The sequence below is a fragment of the Pleurodeles waltl genome, chromosome 10 (assembly GCF_031143425.1).
Source record: "Pleurodeles waltl isolate 20211129_DDA chromosome 10, aPleWal1.hap1.20221129, whole genome shotgun sequence".
Classification (NCBI taxonomy): Eukaryota; Metazoa; Chordata; class Amphibia; order Caudata; family Salamandridae; genus Pleurodeles; species Pleurodeles waltl.
In genome coordinates this window covers 233,580,906-233,600,940 of record NC_090449.1, presented here as the reverse complement: position 1 = coordinate 233,600,940, position 20,035 = coordinate 233,580,906, and the positions used below count along the sequence as shown (strand labels likewise).

Sequence of the window (20,035 nt, the reverse complement as noted above, 5' to 3'; positions counted from 1 at the left end):
GAGGCATGAGCCAGTGAGCATGCTCTGAAGAAAGTGGAGTATTCTGTGGAAGAAGAACAGGAGAACGTAACCCCCTGGATGTGATGCAACACCCAGGAGTCCATAGTGTTTGCCTCCCACCAAGTGCCAAAATAGAAGACCCTCCCTCACACCGGAAGGTAATGTCATCAAGTGAAGGAGTCAGAGGGGTTTGAATGTGGCAGAGCTCACACAGGACGGTGGTGAATGGATATGCTGCTGCTGGTGGTATCCACTGAATCACCCCTTCCTCAAAAGAAGCAATATTGTTGCTGAGGTGGTTGCATGGACTAAGACAGCTGCTACTGAATGACCACAAAACAGCCTGTACTGTTGGTGAAATTGCTGCGCAAGAGGGGTCGCTTTCTAAGGAGGAGTTGGCCTTCTCTCTGAATGGCTGCTCACTGTTGACAAGCTATGACAGTAGACTGGACTGCAACCACTCAAAAACCCAGTGGAAGGCATCTAAGCTTGCAGGCACATGGTGACATTCGTACTCATATACAAAGCAACCGTGTCTGCAGAGGCAAAGCAACACTTTAAGATCTGTTTAGGTGTATCTTGGCCATCACTCAATAGACCAGAGAATGGTTTCTCCATATCATCTAGCTGGCTGACAATCACCAATTTTGTCAGTTCGCATGAAGCATTGAAATACTGGCCTAAAAGGCAAGCAGAAACAGCTGTGCAGTGAACCAAAGTGGCAGAGGCAAAAACGTTCCAACCCAAGGTGTCAAGCTACATGGATTCACTGTCATAAAGAGCAGTGAGAAAGGAATTCTACTTTGAAGACAATGTTTCAATGACCAGACCCTACGGTGACGGTTGAGAGTACAAAATGTGCAGGTCACCCAAGGAGATTGGGGCCTATCGCATCCATCAATTTTCGTTTGGGCTGCCGGCCAGATAAGGGTTTCTCCTACTTAGCCATTAAAGGGTCTAGGAAAGCAAGTCCTCAGCAGTAGCTGTGGTGGACTGCATGATTTACATCAGAAAATTAGACTTCACTTCCACAGAGTCAACATCAATTGCAAGGTCTCTGCTGCCTTCTGAAAGACTGTTGTAAAAGAGGATTCTTCCTCTAAAGCACAACTAGAGGGGTATGAAATTAGCCCTTACGTGGAAGTAGCAAGGTATTTTCCAAGTCCAAGTAGATGCCAGCCTAGGTACTGTAAGATGGCAGGAGGTGATCAGTCTCTGAGACTTCATACCTCATCTGTTCATAGTCATTATCCATAGCCAAGTATCTGATTATGAACTGAAAACCTCTAAGGTGCCAAACCTTTGGACACTGAGGACGAACGTACAATTAGGTTCATCATTAAAATAGCCTTGATCTTCGCTTTGACTCACAGATGATACTTTCACATATCATTCTTGGATGGCACCAGAGCTAGCTTCATGGGCGTTGTTGTCATCAGCTTTGAAATCATTGCTGAAGAAGGGTCCATGTGAATACGGAAGGAATCCTATCCCAGAAACAGGCCAGGAGGGGGGGTGTTAGGTGTAGTCATTCTGAAAAGGTCCAGTATCACTAGCCAGGAGACCCTGACCTATGTTACTTTGGCTGGCAACTGGGAGTCTCTGGTCTCTTCCTTTTAGGTGCCTTGGAGTGACTCAATATTGAGGAAGAATTTGGAGTCAGGAAATGGAATTGAGACTTTGAACGATTGTAGGAATGGAACTGCGTCTTCGAGGAAGAAGACTTCTATTTTTGATGCCACTTTTTGTATTTTGCTTGAGGGAAGAGCTCTTAGGAGAACATCCCTTCAAAGGTGACTTTGCTGTGGATCCATTTCAGTTAGTCACCTGAGCACAGAGATAGCTTTGCTTAGGCTTGCGGCCTGTGTCCTTTTATCCCTGTATTCAATTTAATTCATTTGATTATTGCATCTTTTAGTGGCATTGTTTTAATTTAATTATCAGCTGCTATTTTGCGAAAGCTTCATTATCAGTATTATAGATGACATTCATGACATCATGTTCTCTTCTTCGGCATCACAAGAACAGAATGCGAGGCACAAAGAATAATATTTTGTATTGCCGGCCCCAGGTCTGTGTAAATAGTCCAGCGCTTAGGTACATACCAGCGTCAGGCTTCTGTGAATAAACATAAACATGCCCCCTATAAAAACATCTTGTAGGACAAAGGGCATTAGAGGAGGTTCCAGTCAGAATTTTCATCCATGCTGCATGCCAGTTTTCTGTAGACCTCAGTCTTTGTGTCTCAATGGATCCTGATCTGGAGACTGGTGGCCTGACCTTGTACCAAGGTAACGGGGGTGGGGTGTGCTTCACATAGACACTGTACAGGCAGATTTGACTTACATCACCATGCTCTCACTTAGGGGCTAGAGATTAGGCTTTTAGTTAGGAATTGTATACTCATATATGACATTATACTGGGTTTGTTTATATTTACATCTCTAATTTTCACAATCTTGAATTTGGTATTCCTCATTATCCTAAACATTGCTGTCCTTGTATTTTATCATAGATTGCAGTCTTTTCAATAAATGTATTGAAAACTGTCCTACATCTCTTTTCTTGCCTCTTTGTGTGTAAGGGACTCGTATGTGGAAAGAAAAGAGTAAGGCTTGTTTCACCACGATTTCCCCTCAGGGGTTTTCATAGTTCCATGCACGGCTGCTACCAGTCACCTTTACCGGCTGGGTTTTCGTGAGGTGATGCTAGAGAGCTGAGAGGTTTGGGCAGAGAGCTGCCAACTGGTGTGGGAGTGACTCAGTCGCCTACAATGCAGAGGTGCTGCCGCACCAAATCCAGCAGTCTCATTAGAGCCCTTTTGACATGGCACCACCAACGATGGTGTAGGCACTCATTTTTAAAGTCTTCTGAGTATCCGTCTCACACACACCTAAGGAACCCTAAGTACCATTATATGGAGACGTCCATGGTCTTAGGGGCAATTCTCCTCAGCCAAATAGGGAGCACCTATCTAGGCTGTAGGTTATTCAAGCCTGAGCAATAGAAGGATTTACTTCCCCTGTTGGTGTTCCCAACCATAACACCTATTCTTTAATATGGTAAACACTATAAACATCAGGGATAGCTGCCGACATCCGCTCACGCAGTTTCTTTCAGCCAATGGCTTAACAGAAGATGGCGGGGATGTTACATTCATCGTGGAATCCCACAACGCATATAGAACAGAAATATTTTGTTCTCGGGTCACCTTTCCTGAAGCAGATGCAGACACACATACATTTCATGCATATAGAATAGCAAACGTACCATAACAGTACAGAGTTTACCAATAATGAGAGATACCTCTCTCTTATCAAGAACATCAAACCCTGTTCAATGGCACCCTTCCACATGTAATACAACCCCTGAGATTAAGTCCTTTAAGCAATGATGAGCCATCATGGCCAGCACTTGGCACGTATACACCACATCCCAACGTGCAGGCTATGCAGGTAGCTGAAGTACGCACACTTTAAAATGAGCTAGTAGCAATATATAGACGAGTAATACAATGTGATGCGGACTTTGAACATCGCCTCAGCGAGGGCTGCCCCAGCTGTTCATCAGTTGGCCGTCCCGGGAATTAATCCACAAACAGTCCATTCAATAATGGGAAAAGCACCCTCAGAGCAGGAGAAGATTCTGTTCTGGATTGCATAAAAACACACCAGCTGGAAGCAATGTTTCCCCATGTGGGACCATAAGACAAACATGGAATTTTCACAATGTGCTTGCCGTTTGGCATGGTCCCCTCAATACAAGACTGCAACACTTGGGGTTCAGTCTTTGCTGCAATCTACACTACCACACATGGTACCCTGAAGCTTGCCAATTTACTAGAAGTGTTAAAACAAATACAAAATGAACATGGGGCAGCCCTGGCCCTGAACTCTGGAATGAAACTGATTCACAATTTTGACACAGTGTCCTCAATTATTTTAGGTAACATTAAAGGGGAAGCAGCAGCACTGGCCATTCGCCAACAGCTCTGAGAGGTTCCTCAACAGGAACAGGAGGGCAAGCTGCTAACGATTATTTCCAACATTTACACGAGTATAAGACGGGATAGTCTGGAGGCCAGACCAACTAAACTACAACTACAAAGTACCACCGCTAAGGAGGGCACTAAACAAGCACAAGAGGGTTCTAAAAAAGCTGGGATAAACAAAAACAAAACAAAGACAGAAGTCAGAGAGGAGAATCTCCACAACCGGAGGCCCGTGAAAGAAGATATGATCTCCGAAATAGAGAAATAATAAAAACTCCTGATAGTTACTAATATACATGTCCCTCTTGTTCCTTTCAGCACACACCAGACAAACAGAGTGAGAGAGTGGAACAGTTTGAAACACCAAGTAACTACAGGAAGCAGAAGAAGGACTTACAATGTTCCTCAGAAGCTTACATTAAAAAAGAGAATAAATCCCCTCAACAAAAACCATAATTTAAAAAGAAAAAGGTGGCTGCAATTACAATAAAAAATGCTGGCCATGCTGAGAACATTGTTGAGGAACCAGACATGGCCAGGGACTCTGCTAGACAAGGTGGCAGAGGTCATGATTTGCCAAAAGAATCTTATAGATCATCTGGATGTGACAACAACTAACAACTTTCTCGTCATAGAGACAGCGGACAGGCACATCTCCCCATCCAACAGAGTTTAGGAATTGAATATCCAGATAGAGGGAGACATAGAGCGCATTATTTAAGTCATATTCTGGGCAAATTTAAACTATGATATTCTATTGGCAGAAAAATATTAGCCACATGAATTTGCCCACAATCTCCCACATGGGGAAGATGTCATTTTGCCTTCTTTCTCAGTCCTGGTTCCAGCTGCGATAAAGGAAGCCTATGTCACCAACTGGGCTCTGGTGCAGGCTTCCCCCTTGTATTGCAACCACGTGGGCTGGAATAAAGAATCCCCTTACCATGTAATACCTATTAAATCTTCACCACAGCCTCACCTCAATACCTATCAAACACGAGGCAAAAGCTCCAATGAGAGAGATTCTATTGCAACTTGAATATCAGGGAGTAATTGAGCCCTGTGTCTCTGCAATGAATAACTCATTATTCTCCGCTGTCAAACCAGTTCATTTATATAAAATAGTCTTAGATTACAGACACCTAAATAGTCACACATGCACCTATGGAATACAAAACACAAACAGTACAGCACTAATTTACAACATAGTGCGCAAAAACTATAAAACAACCTTGGATATTTCTAACGGTTTCTTCTGCCAAAATCTAGCACCTGAAAGTCGAGATGTTAAAGCCTTTAGCTCACTGGGCTTGCAGCTGTGCTTTTTGCTGATTACCTCAAGGGTAGAAGAACAGACCAGGCTTGTTTTCAGCCCAAATAATATTAATACTACATGAGAATGATCCTGTGAGATTGATCTCTTATTGGATGATATTTATCTCACAGATGATGATCTTCACATACATCTGGCAGGGTGGATCAGATTGTATTAGGATTCCCCACCCAGGGCTATGAATTCAATTTAATAAAAACTAGAATTGCTTTCTCAAGTGTCCTATTTCTGGGATACAAATTATCAGGTGAAGACAAGAGCTTGGCCCCGCACTTTCTAGGAAAAATGCGCACAACTTCAACCACCAAATACCATGAAACTGGGTTTCTTCAAATTTGGCAGAACATACATACCTGATTATGCACAGCGTATAAAACCACTCTATGATTTAATTCATCCAGATTTTTCAAGCAAACCCTGGACAACAGAACACACACATCCTCAGAGAACTGCAGCAGGACATACTAGGAAACAAAACACTTACACATACGTGACAACAAAACAAACATGGTCATTAGAATAATTGCTAAAACCCTCAGCTTCACCAATGGCCCGGTACCCATAGCATACAAATCACATTTGTATACCAATGCAGAACAACGTTTTGCACCACCAGAAAAAATACGGACTGCTGTTCAGATGGCTGTCATGAAGGAGAGGCCACTTGTCCAAGGGAAACGCATTATTGTCTTTACCCCGATGCCAGCCCTCGAGGAAGTCACCAAAGCCAGCATTCCAAATGCTAGAAAATCTTTTATTGCGGCCACCAGGACCATAAAAAGTGAAAATACGAATAAAAATACATTCAAATGGATAAAACAGTACATTCCAGCACAAGAGGGTTCGTGATTCATGGAAATGTGCAACAAAGCAATATGATAAAACTATTAAAATGTCAATTGACACATACAAAAAGCAACTAAAATACAAAGAGGGACCCAAGATAATGCTACTATAAAAGATATAAAAATAGGGGTATGGCACAAAAGTCAGCCTAACACTAGGAAGGGGAAGACCCCTTTCGATGGAGTATCTACATGGCCCTCAAGAACTTGGCTACAGGAATTGCATAACTTTAGCTACAATCAACCCGAAGGTGCAGCTCCTTCTAGATCCCTTTGCATCAACCACCCACCTCCATCATTAAATAAAAAAGAAATGTTATACATATCGTGTAAACCAGAAGCAACAAGTATCAAGGTTCGTATCAGACCCCCCCCCCTCTTCCTTATGCACCATACCTTGAATAGGTAGCTAGGGACAGCAAAAACTATGAACTGGTAGGTGTTCATTCTCGGACCTCTTAATACCTCAGAACAACAAGTGAATCTAAGATTGCATCAGACTTGGATTATCCAAGCGGATTTATGCCTCCTAGAGATTGGGCAAAAAAAAAAAAAGAACATGCACCTCTGTCTCTTCCCCCATGCCACATGATAGGCCATCATCAACTGTAACTTCCACTTACTTGTGAAGGAACAAATTGGAAGGGTGCCATGCCTAAACTGTAGATATAATTATAATTAACGTTTTTTTAGTTTGGGAAGATATCAGGGTGTCCCTACGCTCTGAGTGTATTCTACACTTTAATTGTTAAGATAGCAGTCGGTTCTGCACTGCGCAAGTTAAGTTTTGATTGGAGCTCGGGTTCCCCTTACTTTTGTCCCTTTCCTCTGTGCCTGCCTGGCGGCCGCGTGAGTCCAGCCTCCCCTGGGCCCTGATGTCTTGGGCAATTCTTACCCACCACGCCCTCCACCAACATCTTGAGATGGAATGTATGCAGCATTCACACGCCAGTGTGCAGATATTCCATATATTCATACTTTAGCGCTCTTACAGGAAACCCACCTCACGCACCCAGAGGCTGCACAGTTGCGGAGGCGCAGACAAGGGTAGCTGTTTGCGACTAACTACTCTTCCTATGCCAGGGGGGCCTTGATCTGGATTCACCCGGGCACTCCGTTTGTGGCTGACGCCTATGAAATTGATACTGAAGGGCGTTATGTATTGGTGCGCGGACTACTGTGGGGCAGGATGATATTATTGGGATCCATTTATGCACCAAATGTGGACCAGGCTTCTTTTCCCAGTAGACACTCTGGTCCTCTCCCTAGATGGAGTGACCTCCCCTGGCTGCTGGGTGGATTTAATGGTGTCCTGGACCACCAGATGGACTGCTCCATCCCCCCACTGCCTGTTGCACCCACAGTGACCGCTGCACACGCTCTGCAAGAATGGCTTGGACACTGGTGTCTGCTGGATATCTGCTGCCAGCATAATCCAGATGCTAGAGTCTTCTCATTCTTCTCGGCCCAACATCAGCTTCATGTGAGGCTTGACAGATTTCTATCCACTCCCAACCTAGACTCCACCGTCTTGGGGACAGATTATCTAATCTAGGCCCCACTCATTCTGATCATAACCCACAGCTCCTGCAGCTGGAGTGGGACATATCTCTCCTTGTAATCCCCATGTGGCGACTGCTGCCTGAGCTACTAGAGGACACTGCGCTCAGGGCATCCCTAAACAAAGCGATCTCTGAATATTTCGAACTCAATGCTGGCTCCGCCTCGTCGACTCTCACTGAGTGGGAGGCGTTTAAGGTCTTTATACGAGGACATTGGAACCTGTGCAGATCCGTTGAGCATGACCTGGTTCGGTGGAAAAATACTTGCTCACATTTTTTTAAATGGGTCGCACAGTGCCCCACGCCTGCCTCGGAGTTAGCAACTACTCAGGTGTAGCATGTGTCCCTACTGGAAAGGTTAAGGTGTTTAAACTATGCAGCGCATTTAGCCCGCACACACGCTGCGGCTGACCGGTCGGGTAGACTGCTGGCCTGGCTGATCCATCAGGACCAGGATCATAGCCCTGTGACAGAGCTGTGCTCCATACTCCAGGTGAGATACATGCTGAGTTCACCCAATATTACACAACGTTATATCGCTCCTCTGTGGTAGCTACCTCAGCTGACTGTAATTAATTCTTCTCCCTGAACACACTTCCTTGTCTGACGGATGAGAAGCGTGGGGCGCTGGATGCGCCTCTGGCACTCCTTGAGCTACAAGACAGTATCCGTGAGTTGACTACGGGCAAAATGCCAGGCCCTGATGGCCTTCCGTCAGATTTCTATACGGCGTTCTCCTCTGCCATCGCCCCTGACCTTCTCAGCCTATACGAGGAGGCGCTGAGAACCGCAACCCAGCCTGCATCACAGCGGGAGGCGCTGTTGGTATCCCTCCCCAAACTTGGTAAGGATCCGCTGATGCTGGGCTCTTACAGACCCCTTGCAATGTTAAACACGAATTACAAAAGTTTGGTCAATACTCTGGTGTCGAGATTAACACCCCTGGTACCCCAACTGGTACATCCGGACTAAAATGGATTTGTGCCGGACTGTAACACATCCTTGAATATCAGGTGCCTATTCAGGGTCATGAAGCACTCGACTCAGGACTGGCCCTTGGTGGGCTGCCTAGTGCTTAACCTTAAAAAAGCCTTCGACTCCCTGGAGTGGCCCTATTTGTTCGAGGCATTGCGGCGCTTCGGACTTGGCCCCCACTTCCTGTGCATGACGAGACTGCTGTACCTTGAACACAGATCAAGTTAAGTTTGGTGCAAACATCTCTAACTCCACTGAGGTGGGCAGAGGGACCCGACAAGGTTATCCCCTCTCTCAGTTATTATTCTCCCTGACCATGGAGCCCTTGGCAGTCGAACTTCGCCGGAGGGGGCTGGCCTGGGGCATCCCATTGGGAGATGGCTCCCATATTGTCTCCTTACACGCGGACAACCTCCTTTTATATTTCAGGGACATTACGAACATCACAGCTCACATTACGGATACCCTACTAAACTTTGCCGCACTTTCTGACCTGCGGGTCAACTGGGCGAAGTCATGTCTTTTTCCTTTCGCCCCTGACATGCCCGACCCGGGGCTCTGCTAGTCTGGTGTGACTACCCCTTGGCAGCCTACCTTGTTTCGTTACCTGGGCATCAACATATTTCATACGGCTAATGACTTGCATGATGGCAACCTTAAACGGGCAGTGATTTCCATTAGAACAACAGATGACGTTCTGGCAAACTCTTCCCCTCTCGGTGATGGGAAGAAGGTAGAATAGCCTTCCTAAAAATGGTAGTTCTCCCCCAGCTGCTCTATTATTTCACTAATTTACCCTACTATGTTCCGACTAAATTCTTACGGGAGCTGGAGACTAGAACCAGAGAATTTCTTTGGGGTAAGGACCGCTGTAGAGTGGTACTGCGTAAGGTGTGCTTTGCTCTGGATAGGGAAAGCCTGGCGGTTCTGCATGTGGAGCAATACTATCTGGCATCTTGGCTTCAATGGGTGGCGTGATGGCTAGGTGGCGGTCAACTAACAGACACAGCATCTAAAGCGCCGCCGTGGACAGTCCCCGAAATCTTACACCTCTTTCACCCTCTTACAAAAGCAAAGCAGCCTGAGGTGCCCTTGCTGGGTGTGGCACACCAATGCTACTGCAGGAGCCTGTATCTCACATGCTCCAGCACCCCCTATGCACCTGCTATGGCATTGCTGGGCACGCCACGTGGCTTGCACTACACTAGCAGCACTGAGTTGACTCTGGCGTGCAGCAGAGATCCACACATTAGGCGACCTTTACGAAGAGAGCAAACACATTCCATTCCCCACGCTGGCGGCGGAGACCGGTCTGTCCACAGGACAATTCTTGCTGCACAGCTCCCTGATAGCAACGTTGTAGAGGCACTGGGGGAACATAACAAATGAACCACCAATAGACCTACTACTGCAGTACATGCACGTCATGGGGCAAGGTAGACACCTAGTGTGATGGCTTACTGATGCCCTCTGTTCACACATGGCTCATAATTGTGCTGCGCTGCATACGAGATGGGAGGCAGATGTGACCAGGTCTAGTTCTGACACGACATGGGCTGCAATACTATTAGCCACACTAACATCCCCCGTAACTCCAGGTTCCGCCTCATCCAGTTTTACATTCTTCACAGGACCTATCTCACGCTGGCCATCCTAAACAAATACTACCAGCAGTTAAATGCTGCATGTCCCTGTTGTGAGCTGGTGGGAGCAGACTTGCTTCACATGCTTTGGTCCTCTCCCTTTATTAGTGCCTACTGGTGTGGTGTGGCAACACGACTGTCGGACTGCGCGTCGCACCCTTTCCTGTCCACATGGGAAGCTTGTCTACTGGGGCTATACCCCAGGGCCAAGAGACATGAAGCCTCGTCGAGATTTATTGATCAGGGACTCCTAGCCTCTAGACGTCTTATTAACAGGGGTTGGAAAGCCACATCCCCACCTACATTAACGGCATGGGAGAACTCCTTTGTGGTGTGGGCAGAGGCGGAGGGAGTGGTGCTGCATAGGGAGGACAACCTGGGCCTCAGGAAATACCCCTTGGCCATTAGTTGGGATGCGATGCTTGATTATCTGAGGGAGATGAGGCAATCGTCGAACCTGGGTGCCACTGCAGCCATTGATGCATAGCTGTCCACTGGTTGACATGTCCATACATAGCGGCTGAAGGCTGCCCTCATTAAAATGCCCGCACGCCGTCTTCATTCTGGCTTGGGGAGGCCATCCTGATGGGGGTGGGGAGAGTGAAGTACCTCCCACAAGTAGACGAAAACAGATGATGGTCGCATGGGGTATCCTGGGACTGGGTGGGGTGGGGTGGGGTGGGGGCACTCGAAACAGACTCCAAGTCGTCATCTGTTTTTTGATATCACTCTGTTACTGCACTACAGTTATGCTGAATCTCCACCTTGAGACACAGTTGAATGGTGAAGCCCCTTGAAATACAAATGTCCTCCATCTCATTCTGTGTTGTACTGTGACTTAGCATTTAAAGCTAAAACAATAAAAAGATTCAGCAAAAAAAAAAAAAAAAATTGGAAAGTTCATAGTCTGACATGCTTCTCCCGGATTGTCCCACAGTTGACGCTTCCCCATCTGTTCCAAAGTGAGCGTCACATGTCTCAGCCAAGGTAATCTATTCGCTCCGACGATCCCTAGAACTTCCTCAAGGGGAGATCTATAGGAATTTAGCTCCGGGGTTGCCCATATTCTCTGCCAGTAATGGCCTAACTCTGATATCCTCTTCTAGAGGTCTGAAACCCAGATCCAAATGAAGGGGCAACAATGGGGTACTGGCTGGGTGGCTCAGCATCTGTCTCAAGAACCTATTCTCAATACTCAAATACTCTGCCAGAGGCTTGTGTCCCTGTAGCTCATCCCCATATATGGCCACACCAAGCCCACCCACAAACTGGCCCAGCCTCAATCTTTGTCTTTCCATGTGGAAAAGCCAGTTCATGGGCTCACTGAGGGTAGTCCCTAGGTATTGAAAGGTTGAGACCCTCTCTAATGGAAACCTGTTCAAATTGGGATTAGAGCCTGTGGTCTTTATGGGGTTCAGGATCATGAATTTTGTCTTGTTCCCATTAATTTGTAATCCACTTTCCCTACAAAAATACTTAAAACTATCAAGTGCCCATTGAATTCCCATAGGGGTCTTTGAGATTAAAAGGGTATCCTCAGCGAACATAAGAGCTGGTACCTTGGCGTTCGCTCGCTTGGGAGCATCACTCTGTATGGCCGACAGTGAACTAACCAATTAACATACAGAGAAAATAACGTGGGTGCCAGCACACAACCCTTTCAAACCCCTTTTGAAATGGGGAAAGAGTCTGAGAGCTCTCCTAGTTGGCCACAGCGAACCTTGCGAAGTTCCCTTCGTGGAGTCGTTGTAGAGAGAGGCACAGCTAAGGGGGAGCCCCTAGGCTTGCCAGAACACACCAGAGCTTATCCCTGGGGACCAAATCAAAAACAGAGCGTAGATAAACCAAAATCAAATACAAATTGCCTCCCCCCAAAACAGTGTACTTCCAATACAATAGCTGTAACCTAAAAATGTGATCAATAGTCAAGGTACGCTTGCGAAAACCTGCTTGAAGTTGACTAAGAACACCCAGGTCCTCCATCCAGTCATGCAATCTCTCTAGGATCGCTCTGGACATCAATGAGACTGCTAGGCCTGTAATTACAAGGTAACAGGGGCAAACCTTTTTTGAAGATGGAGATAACCTCTGCTCCGAACCAGATGTATGGAATTGGCATCCTCTCCATGATGGCATTAAACACAATGGCTAGATACGGACCCCAAACTTCAGGTACTGTGCAAAAGAGATCCCCTAGGATTTTTTCCACTCCTGGTGCCTTCCCTGGGGCAATAGAATTGATGGCCCTCTCCACTTCAACTGGTTTTTTTTTTATTAAAGTCCCCCCATCCCTGGCATAAGAGGACCCCCTTATATCTCACTGTTTCGGTGTCTCTTCCCCCACAAACTTCCTGCACAGTTCCCTCTCCATATAGGGAGCCAAAATATTCTTTCCACATGTCCGCCGAGATGTTGTTCTCAATTCGGGGGCATGCCTCTAGATAGCCGGTAGCTACAATGTTCCAGAATGTCTTGAAATTCTTATTTTTGAGGTCAGTAAGCAGAGACTCCCACTTGTCTTGTTCCCAATCTCTTTTGACACAATTGACAGCATGTTTGTAGTCTTACCTGGCTAAGCGGATTGCACCACTATCTTTCAACCTTAGAGCCTTTAAGAGAGAGCACTTAGCTATACGACACTGGCTATTAAACCAGCTTGAGTTACCTTTTCGCCCGCCCCTGGGACGAAACTCTGCAACAAAAAAGTTGCCTAGAGTGCCTGTCAGCTTGTGATGAATGGTGGCCACTTTTGCCCTTTGGCCAGTGTCACCTGCAGTTCCGATAGCCTCCCACAAATCATCAAGCGCAACTCCCACTGAATTATACAATGCCTTGATGGTAACTTATGATTGCTCAATTTCACTCCATTTGACCCTCCGCTGGTCAAAGACCAGTGTAACCCCAACATCCAGTGGGGCAGATAACACACCTGTGGCCTTAATAAAGGGAAGTCCAAGCTCTAGGAAGAGGACATTATGATCACTGTCCTGTCTAGTTTTGACCTCCATATCCACTATGCAAGGCCACAGCCTTATGTCCTTCAAAATGTAGTCTATCAAGGAGGTCTGCCTTGCTTGATTGAAAGTATGTGCCCCCTGTCTATCAGACTTGGTACACCCATTACAAGCACAAAGTGCACAGTTTAGTGTAAGCGCATTCATTTGTAAGGCCAGTGGAGTCCATTTTTTAATTGGGGAGGTCAGAAGTCTTGGGATAGCCCAGGTCTCATCTTCCATTCATCTCGCTCCATACCCAAAGTCTCAAACTGGCAATTGAAGTCGTCTGAAGCTACCTTATATGCACTCACAAAGAGTGTAGTAAGAAGCTCTTTTAGCTGTTCCACCACACCTGACCTGCAATTCAGACTGACCGGTCTCGAGTAGACATTATTCAGATACAATTCCAAACTTGGGGGAAAAATAAGTAAAAGACAAAGAATATCATTGGAGCAAACTTACACTGTGACAACCCTACATCACAAGTGAGTGGCCACCCAAGTTGAAATACCCCTCAACGGTCTACCTCGCCTTCCCCCTTTTGCTACTTTGCCACTGTGTAGAAAACTTCAAATCAAGGGTGCTGAAGCTCCTGGGTCATCCAGGTTTCTTGTAAAAAAAAAAGATATTATACTGTTCAATAAAATTACCCCAGTCTGGGCAAGTCAGCTTGTTTTTCAGGCCTGCAACATTCCATAAGGCTATTTTGAAAGGCCTTGTAGGCATATTCCTGAGAACCCAAACCAAGCCTGCTGGACCTATGTGTGTGGACCTTGATCATGAGTCAATTCCTCGGGCTCAAGATTCCTTCCACTATTCTTAAAAGGACCCCCAAGATAAAGCTTTTTCTCCAAATCCAACTTATCTCCTCCACCACTTTAGGGCTCCTGATTATATTAGTTGGGTGCCCAAATTCCCACGAAACCACCTCTAAGTCAGCAACAACAATATTGGGTGCCAGGATAAGAATACCAGGACCCTTCTGTCCCCTGCTCAGTGAGTTATGGTGGTTGGCCTCGGGCAAATCCGGCCCTCCCTTAAGCCTACCCAATTTAGCACTTTCTTTTAACTTCAGGACAATAGGGGGACTATTGCCCTCAAGTCAATCCACCTCATCCAGGGCCACATGCTGGTTAGGGGTTAGAATGAAAGGTTTAGAGAGGTTTATCCTTGTTCGGAAAGGAAGGCTTCCCCTATGAACTCTCCCTGTATGAGCGGGCCTATAAAAATGTCCCAGAGGAAGAGCGCAGATGGAGGAACCTATCTCTCGCACCCTGGAGCCAACTGAAAGAATACTATGAACCAGCCACGGATCTTTAAAGTTTACAATTACACAATCACCAGGCCGGTCAACCGGACCTGGCCCAATCCAACTGACTCTTTGGGTCATAATTATATCGCTGGCCATGTCCGATGGAAATTACTGGTCTTAACAAACCAGTATAGGCATTTGTTATGTAGCTCTTGTTGAGTCTCCCGTTGTCTCTCCTTCAATTTAGGAAATCCAGTCAAAACCACAACATAGGGACAAGAGGCCGGCGGGAGGTTAATAATAGGGAGAGACATGCCACCGTCATTCTCGGACTCTGCGTAAACAGCCACTGGCTTAAACAAGTCACCAGCATTTCTGTGGTGTTGAAGTGTGCTCCCCTCCCGCTAAACCTGATTACCTAAAACTGAGAGGAGGACAGCCGGACCCTCCCTCCTCCCCTCCCCTTCTCCTTAGTTGTCAAGCACCTGCTCCCTTCCATAGTGATGACAGGGGTGAAATCTTCCTCTTTGAACCACTTTGAACCTCTTTGTGGAGTTCACCACTATCAAGAATGTCCAGACTGGCAGAGGTGGGAGAATGAGTGCCAAGGGATACACAGCTCGCCTCTTGGCTGAAGGACAGGTGCCTTTCTGTGAGTTTGATTTCAGAGGCAATCACCCCAATGACCCTTTTTAGCATCAGGTCAATTGACGTTGGTTTTGGCACACTTTGCAGGGGCTCCCCCTTTCCAGGGCATTTTTTGCTTCCCCATTTCCAATGGGTACCACAGACCCCCCAGTAACGTAAAACAATGAGCAAAACGCAGGCAGGTGACTTCCCATCTTCTTCTCAGCTCACTAATTTACTGCATGGGCGCCTCAGGGAAGAGAGATGACAGCACTGTCTTAGAGATTAAGCTAGGGCAGGACCCACATCGCCTTTAACCCGAAACCATGATGGATAGTGAGACCAACAGCATACGTCAGGAAAAAACTAAAGAAAGAGACTGGGTCCAGCCCAGCCTCAACAAGGCTCTGATGGGGGCAGACGGGCCTACTCTTGGCCTGGTCTTCACCCGGTGCAGCCCGTGTGCATCCTGCACTGCGGGGTAGAGGCAGTGCTATATAGCGCAATGTGGGCACCTCCCTCTAACAGCAGCTGTGGCCACTCTGCGCAACAGAGGGCCCTGGGAAACCGAGTCCCACCAGGGCAACCAGGAGTCACAACAAGAAATGCATAAATCCCTGCTTTGCGGGGGGGAGGCAGTGCTATATAGCGCGATACGGGCACCTCCCCCTAACAGCAGATGTGGTCCATCCCAGAGCAGCAGAGGGCCCTTGGACACCGAGTCCCACCAGGGCAACAAGCAGACACCACAAGAAAGGAAGAAATCCCCAATGCAATTCCAAATGCAAATACATTACATCCACGTTGGATTCAATGGGCAACCTCCCTGACTGCCACTGATGTTGATTACATCATTGACCCAAAATTTCAGAACCAGGAATTCCTCCAATATGAACAGGAGTATCCCACACCTGCTATTATATTACCATTAGACCAATACCAAACTGTCATTTACACTGATGATTCAGCACAACCAGCTAAAGGTACTAAACATCAATACTCAGCCACATGCGCTGTTGTATGTGGAGTGATGAGGGATGGAACATTCCACCCTCAAAATACCTACATGCAGACTATAGGGGACTGCACTACTCAGTTGGCAGAGCTTAAGGCTCTTGTCCTTGCACAACCAACACTGATTGTGTTTGAGTTGTATTATTGTGTCCAGTCACATAACAACTTCTTAAATCACTGGTGCCTCAATGACTTCAGAGATTCCAAAGGGAACACTATCAAACATAGAAACTTGTGGGGGAGGGTAGCGGACCTTCGGGACAGACTACCAAAAGCTCATGTAGTACATACACACTGGGCCATCAACGTGTAGGAATACACAGTGTAGGAAACACCTTGCCTGACAAAGCTGTCAAATCTGCAGTAGCTAGGGCTTCTGTTGCTGCAATAACTCGCTCACAGACAAGGTTTGATAATGAGACGCTGGCTGCTTTGAAAACTTCGGCTGAAAGTAAGCTTTCACCAAATGTATATCCTGCAAAATATTCCTCCCATCTCAGTTCCTAGAACATTGCATTTTCAACAGTCCCAGGGGTAGGAAATCATTTGATCCCCAAACAATACCAGAGAACAGATCTCATCAAAGCAGGGCATGAGGGTGTCGCCTCTGCTCGTGCAGGTATGGCAGCTACAATATCACTATTACATAAAAGCTTTTGGTGGCCAGGTCTTTACATACAGACCAAGCAATATGTCCTTTGCTGTGACATTTGCCAACAAATTAAAGGGTCCACAATTAAACGCCCACCACAGACATCCCTCTTAATTTCCAACAAACCACTACAATGTGTGTACCTAGACCATTGTGGTCCCTTACAACCTGATGGTGCATACAAATACATTTTAGTCGCTGTTGATTCTTGTTCTAGATTCCTGTGGGGTTGGCCACAATAGTCAGCATATGCTGGAACTGTTATTAAAGATTTACTAGTCTTTATCGGTACAAATATGGTTGCAGCATTCCACTTGGGATAAGGCCCTGTCTTTGCCTCTAGGACATGGGTACTCACAGACATTTTTCCAGGGGCCAAAAAGTTTAGTCTGTGATGTGACAGTGGGCTACATTGATGTCAGCAGGGCTGCAGTCATTGGTTTTGGGAGGTGGGGTGGCAGTAAGGTGGGTGTAGGGAAAGCGAAGCATATATATCTAGTAGCTGAATTGCACAAGATTAAACCGGAAAACCTGGGATTAATCCCAGCTCCCCCACTTATCCAAACTGTTTGGTCCTAGGCAATTGCTCTAGTTCACTTTCCCTCCTTTTTCTTCACTATTGCATATAAGAGGACTTCGAAATATATGGCTTCAGAGTGTGCACTCTGCAAAACCTTCTCATGTGTTTGATTTAATAAACAATAATGTAGTTCATGTATAAGAAGAACCCAGTCCACCCAAATAGTGCACATAACAACTGACTTCCCTCTTAGTTCAATATTGGCATTGTTGTCAGGGTTGGGAGAAGAATTAAAGTTTCTAAAATTCATGCTTACAAACTATCACTTTTAGAAAAAGACTCCATCAGTGCACAATCTCATGTATTAAAGTGAAACGGTTCTGTATGTTAATGAAAAACACCTTAAAGTTCTGAAAAGATTTTGGGGGTCATTCTGACCCCGGCGGGCGGCGGGAGCCGCCCGCCTGGAGGGAACCGCCAGAATACCGCTGCGCGGTCAAAAGACCGCCACGGGTATTCTGGGTTTCCCACTGGGCTGGCGGGCGACCGCCAAAAGGCCGCCCGCCAGCCCAGTGGGAAACACCCCTCCATGAGGATGACGGCTCCGAATGGAGCCGGCGGAGTGGAGGATGTGCGACGGGTGCAGTGGCACCCGTCGCGTATTTCAGTGTCTGCAAAGCAGACACTGAAATACAAAGTGGGGCCCCCAGGGGCCCCACGACACCCCTCACCGCCATCCTGTTCCTGGCGGGCGGAACCGCCAGGAACAGGATGGCGGTGAGGGGGTCGGAATCCCCATGGCGGCGCAGCAAGCTGCGCCGCCATGGCGGATTCCCATGGGCAGCGGAAAGTCGGCTTTCCGCTTCTGGCCGCGGCTATACCGCCGGGGTCAGAATGACCCCCTTTATCATATTTTTAAATGTCGCAAGATGTCTTTAAAACTTAAGGTGTTCCTAAAGCTAAGCAGTCCAGGACACCATAGTTACTTTCTTCTTTAACTTAAGTTAACTTTTAAGTAAATACGTGGCTGTTTATTTGACAGCTTTTGGATGTTAGTGGAGCATGTAAAGGTCAGGAAGGCCGCATATGGCTCCCCGGCCGTACTTTGAGTATCACTGCTCTAGGACATTCAGGAACACCTTGGGAACAAAGGGTGTTTAACTCCATTATTTTTCCCCTATCATCCCGAGGGAAACAACAATGTGGAGAGGAGGAACCAAGATTTAAAGCGGTCCTTAACAGTGAGAGTAATAGGTACAGGCTGTAGTTGGCTTTATCACCTATATGGAGCCCAGAGAGCACTAAATAATCTGTCCAGAAGGTCCTTGGAAGGTCACACCCCATATGAGGTCCTTTTGGGATACCTATGTATGTCCCTGATCTTGATGGTCTGGCGAGGTGGCAGTAGACAAACCTTTTGACATAAATGAACGTGTCACTCTTTTATAGGAGCTACAGCAATTTAGTGATGAGAATTCATCTGCCTGTGACGCCACCTTGGGAACAGGGGATTTGCCAACAACATCTACCCGCTGGATTCCTAAAGTTGGGGATCTAGCGCATGAAAAGCTTACTACAGAGCACTGGTTCCTGTCCTGGGAATACAAGGTACAAGAACGGGCAACATACCACCGATGCCTGGTTCTAGAGAGAACAAATTTGTTTCTATTGACCACGTCAAACCGCACTGTGTGAACGATCCTGCACAGTAGACCCAGAGGTCCTTCAGGTAGTACCCGCTCCCTCTCACTACCCGACAGGATATAGCTCTACAAGCTGTAAACAACATTTCTGCCAGTACCAATGCTACAGTTACCTCCTCGACCATGGGGAGGGCAGAGAATGAGCTTCTGTTGTTTGTCAACACTTCATTGGAGAACACTGTTCGAGGTGTACGCTATTATTATTACAATTCGACCCAGACAGATGACACTGTCTACTATGAACCACCACAAATTATTCCATCCACCAGTTCTGCACCGGCTACTGTGTTTTCACAGACTGCTTCTGGTCATTTCAACTTATTTTCCCGACTCATCTGCTTCTGCAACTGAGACTGTATCAAAGACAAGTAAGGTGTACATTTGGTGTAAGAACAATTACTTAATTTATCTATGGTACTATCTGTGGATACTGTTGGCATTGCTTGCCTTTCTGCTTTGGACTGATTTTGTCATTGTCTTTTTCCTTCTGATAAATGATCATTATCCTCTTGAATGCTCTGTTGTTGAGCCAATGGTGGAGGTTCTGACACCTTACTTGTCTTCCCATAAGGTCAGAAGAGACTTGTCTCTTGTGAACATTTCAGCAGTTTCGATGCCAGATGGGATTGTGTGGGATAAAGTACCATTTAACATATACTGTCCTACTGAGGTAATTCACATTCCATATGTGTTTCAAATTTCCATGAGTGATGTTACTACACCTGGTATTGTTTCTGATGCCTGGGATGTTATACCAAATGATTCCATGCTTTCTGAGCTTGAATATTACACTGTATTTGAAAGTGAATATGTGTATATGAACACAGCATGCTATGGGGAAATGTTTTGTCATCACTGTTACGGACATTACATTCAGAAATGAACCAGTACTCCAAGATCAGTTTACAATTACACACAGTGA

The 20,035-nt window shown here is 46.4% G+C and overlaps 1 protein-coding gene across 3 annotated transcripts in view; it reads right to left on the bottom strand.

Moving 5' to 3' along the window:
• Nucleotides 1-20,035, bottom strand: part of IQCK (IQ motif containing K) — a 515,691-nt gene that overhangs the window by 189,740 nt on the left and 305,916 nt on the right. The window lies entirely within an intron of this gene.